Source organism: Bubalus bubalis, chromosome 7 (assembly GCF_019923935.1).
Source record: "Bubalus bubalis isolate 160015118507 breed Murrah chromosome 7, NDDB_SH_1, whole genome shotgun sequence".
Taxonomy (NCBI): domain Eukaryota; kingdom Metazoa; phylum Chordata; class Mammalia; order Artiodactyla; family Bovidae; genus Bubalus; species Bubalus bubalis.
The window spans coordinates 26,706,253-26,711,448 of record NC_059163.1 but is presented as its reverse complement, the minus strand read 5'-3'; positions in this window follow the sequence as shown (position 1 = coordinate 26,711,448).

Sequence of the window (5,196 nt, the reverse complement as noted above, 5' to 3'; positions counted from 1 at the left end):
CTCTAGCCTAGCCTGTGGGCTCCCGCCCGGATGCCTCCTTACCACGCCCCCATCCCCGCCCCCGGCCAAGTGTGCGGCGGGGTTCCAGGTCCCGGGATGCTAAATGCGGCCGCCGGTTTCTCTCTCCAGCTCCCCGCCCCATCCCACCCAGGTGGGCCGAGAGCGTGTAATCGGCAGCGTAGAGAGTATTTGAGAAAATTATTTCAGCGGTGAAGCGGGACAGTCCCATTGGGGTAGGAAGAGTCCTCCTACCCCCCACCTCATTTGCTTTTATTTAAATTCTTCAAAGGTTTATATGGATTTTATAAGGGGAAGGAGAGCCTTTTGAGTTCAACAATCCCACTTCTCAGTTTCTTTTAAAAAGCTAAAAACTTAGCTAACATCTATGTGCCAAGTGCTTTTGCCCTTTTTGTCTCATCTAACCATCAAAACAAGCCAGAACACTGTATCACAATCTACAAGGGGTGGAATGGGGTGGGGGTGGGGGTGACGGAGGTAGAGGGACGTTCAAGAGGGAGGAGGTACATATAGTTATGACTGACGTTGATGTACGGCAGAGACCACAACAGCATTGTAAAGCAATTCATCTCAGTTCAGTAGCTCAACCGTGTCCGACTTTTTGCGACCTCGTGACTGCAGCACGCCAGGCTTCCCTGTCCATCACGAACTCCCGGAGTATGCTCAAACTCATGTCCATCGAGTAGGTGATGCCATCCAACCATCTCATCCTCTGTCATCCCCTTCTCCTCCTGCCTTCAATCTTTACCAGCATCAGGGTCTTTCCCAACGAGTCAGTTATTCGAATCAGGTGCCAAAGTATTGGAGTTTCGCTTCATCATCAGTCCTTCCAATGAATACTCAGGACTGATTTCCTTTAGGGTGGGCTGGTTGGATCTCCTTGCAGTCCAAAGGACTCTCAGGAGTCTTCTCCAACGCCACAGTTCAAAAGCATCAATTCTTCAATGCTCAGCTTTCTTTATAGTCCAACTCTCACATCCATACATGACTACTGGAAAAACCACAGCTCTGACTAGATGGACTTTTGTTGGCAAAGTAATGTCTCTGCTTTTTAATATGCTGTCTAGGTTGGGCATAGCTTTTCTTCCAAGGAGCAAGCATCTTTTAATTTCATGGCTGCAGTCACCATCTGCAGTGATTTTGGAGCCCAAGAAAATAAAGTCAGCCACTGTTTCCATTGTCTATTTGCCATGAAATGACAGGACCAGATGCCATGATCTTAGTTTTCTGAATGTTGAGTTTTAAGCCAGCTTTTTCACTCTCCTCTCACTTTCATCAAGAGGCTCTTTAGTTCCTCTTCGTTTTCTGCCATAAGGGTGGTGTCATTGCATATCTGAGGTTATTGATATTTCTCCCAGCAATCTTGATTCCAGCTTGTGCTTCATGCAGCCTGATATTTTTCATAATGTACTCTGCATATAAGTTAAATAAGTAGGGTGACAATATACAGCCTTGATGTACTCCTTTCTTGACTTGGAACCAGTCTGTTGCTCCATGTCTAGTTCTAACTATTGCTTCTTGATCTGCATACAGATTTCTCAGGAGGCAGGTCAGGTGACCTGGCATTCCCATCTCTTTAAGAATTTTCCAGTTTGTTGTGATCCACACAATCAAAGGCTTTGGCATAGTCAATAAAACAGAAGTAGATGTTTTTCTGGAACTCTCTTGCTTTTTTGATGATCCAGCGGATGTTGACAATTTGATCTCTGGTTCCCCTGCCTTTTCTAAATCCAGCTTGAACATCAGGAAGTTCTTGGTTCATGTACTGTTGAAACCTGAGTTGGATAATTTTGAGCATTACTTTGCTATCATGTGAGATGAGTGCAATTGTGCAGTAGTTTGAGCATTGTTTGGCATTGCCTTTCTTTGGGATTGGAATGAAAACTGACCTTTTTCAGTCCTGTGGCCACTGGTGAGTTTTCCAAATTTGCTGGCATATTGAGTGCAGCACTTTAATAGCATCGTCTTTTAGAAAAGCAATTACCCTTCAGTAAAAAATAAATGGGGGTGGGGGGTAGCCGGAAGATGGGTTCTACTGACTCAACCCCTTTTTCTTGATAAGAAATGTTATGTAATTTGCCCGAGGTCTCATTACTGGTGAACTAGCCTCAAAGCCAGACTGTCAGAATCCAAATTCCACCTCATAATCAGTAACTTGAAGCATCTTTACCTTTTTTGTGTTCCCAGTAAGGGAGACAAAACATGTTAGTCTTAGGAAAAATCACCAGACTTAATAAGACAGAAACATTCCTTAATGGTTAGCACTGTTTGTGAAGTGTGTAGGGAGAATTTGGAAAGTTTGCTTTTTTTCAGTAAGGTTTACTTTTTTTCAGCCACCCCTCTCCCAACTAGAGTACACCATCACTACTCCTGATTTTTATAGTGCTGTGTTAATTTCTGCTATACAGCAAAGTGACTCCACTGTATATATTCTTTTCCATTATGGTTTATCACAGGATATTGAATATAGCTCCCTGTGCTAAACAGTAGGACCTTGCTGTTTATCCATTCTATATAAAATAGCAGTTTGCATCTGCTAACCCCAAACTCCTGATCCACTCCTCCCCCTGCCCCCTTTGGTGACCACATATCTGTTCTCTATTTCTGTTTGGTAGGTAGGTTCGTTTTATGTCATATGTTCACGGATTTCCTCCATTTTTATGGCTTCCGTATCACTGGGCTGAAGTTTCAAGCCTCTGTTCCTGTTTCTTCCTAGTCTTTCTATAAAATTTAAGCGAAGACCCAGATGTTAATTTGCTCATTTACAAAGCCTGAGTAACAGCAGTTGCCCGTTTTAGCCAAAGGTGCATTGAGAAAAAAATCAAGGGAGCCAACAGGTTAGCTGGGTTCAAAGAAATGCACTTGCATTAAAAAAAAAAAAAAAAAGTGATTTCCTGTCACTTCGGGAGTGATATTAAAAAAAATAAAAATTAAAAACAAATACAAATTTTAAAATAACCATAAATGTATTGAATGAATAGATCTATAGTGTGTTAAAATAGGTATTGTTTACAATTAAACAATTTCATATAATCTATTACTCTTCTATTAAACAGCTTTACGTAGGTTTATGGGACAGTTAAAAACAAAGATTAAAAGGGATATCTGGAGTTAAAAAACTATCAGCCCTCTGTTTTCTGTTGCTTCTCTGCTCTGCCGATTTCAGAGATGTTATATGCTAATTTCATGGCTTATCATGCCAGAATCTACAGTTTAAAAATTACTTCTGTGGAGAATTCAAAAAAGTAGATGATACATAGGAAACATGGAATATAATGCTTTTATAGCTGGCATCTCATTTTGTTCAGCTGACAAATAGTGTGGCAGTCTTAAACTAGATCTACGTGTTCTTCAATACTCCTCTCTTCCAATGGTGGAGCTTAATTCCCTTCCTCTTGATTGTGGGTTATATTTAGTGACTTGCTTCTCACATATAGAATAGAGCCGAAGAAATCATGGTGTCTGACTTCCTAAACTGGGTCACAAGACATTTTGAATTTCTTGCACTGTCTCTTGGATTGCTCACTCTGAAAGAAGCCAGTTGTCATGATCTGAGGACACTAAAGAAATCTCATGAAAAAGTCCCTAACCTAAGGAACTGAGACCTTCCACCAAGAGCCAGGAAGGAACTGAGAGTTCTTGCTAACAGCTGTATGAAGAAGTCATTTGGGGAGTGGATCCTCTAGCCCCATGGAGAGAGACAGAGAGACCACAGGTTATAACCTGTTCCATGTGCTCAGTCATGACTGGCTCTTTGCAACCCCATGGACTGTAGCCTGCCAGGCTCCTCTGTCCATGTAATTTTCCAGGCAAGAATATGGAGTGGGTTGCCATTTCCTACTCCAAGGGTCTTCCCAATCCAGGGATTGAACCCAAGTCTTTCATGTCTCCTGCATTGGCAGGCAGGTTCTTTACCACTAGAGCCAAGTGGGAAGACCCAGCTAAGCCACCCAAAATTCCTGACCCACAGAAACTGTGAAATGATGTTCATTGCTTTAAGCCGCTAAATTTTGTGGTAATTTGTTATACACCAATAGATAACTGATACAGATCTGGTTAATGCAAGTGGAGTAATATTGAATACCTAAAACCGTGGGTGTGGCTTTGGAATTGAGTAAGTGGAAGCTAGAAGGAAGATAGTTTGATGATTTCTTACAAAACTAAACATATTCTTACTATATAATCTAGCAATCACTCTCTTTGGTATTTACCCAAGGAGTGGAAAACTTAGGTCCATAAAAAAAAATGCACATGGCTATTAATCTCAGCTTTAATCATAACTGCCAGAACTTGTAAGTAATCAGGATGTTCTTCAATAAATGATTGGGTAAACTATAGCACATCCAATCAATGAAATATTGCTTACACTAAAAAGTGATGAACTAGAAAACTATAAAAAGACACGGAGGAAACATAATGTATAGTACCAGGTGAAAGAAGCTAATCTGAAAAAGCTAAATACCATTATAATTCCAATTCTAGGATATTCTGGAAAAGGCAAAGCTAGTGAAAAGATCAGGGATTATCAAGGGTTAGGGGGAAGAGAGTTAAATAGTAGAACAGAGATGATTTTTAGGGTGGTGATATTATTAATAGTGGATACATGTCATACATTTGTCCAAACCCATGGAGTGTACAACATCAAGAGTGAACCCTTATATAAGCAAGATACTTGTGACAATGTGTCAGTGTGGGAACATCAGTTGTAACAAATGCATCACTCTGGTGGAGGGTATTGATAATGGCAGAAGCTATGGGTGGGGTGGGGGTGGGGGAAAGCAGAAGTATTGGGAGCTCTGTATATTCTGCTCCTTTTTGCTGTGAACCTAAAACTGCTCTTAAAAAGTAGTGTATTAAAAGAAAAAGAATCCAGGACTTTTTAAAAAAAATTCCCATATCCAAAGTATATAGGGAACTTAGTTTATTACTGAGATGCCATTTCCTATCTGTAGAGTTACTTGCAACATAAGTAATTGACAAAGAATTTGTATCCAGAATATATAAAAATCAGTAAGAAAAAACAAAAGGCTGTAGAAAGAGGAAAATCAAATGGCAAAATCCACATGAAGCAATCTCAGCTTTACTGAAATGATTTACTCAGAATCACTGAAATGCAAATTAAAAGAATATGATTTTATCAGCAACAGATTATCTAAAATTTTAGAGTCTAATAACACC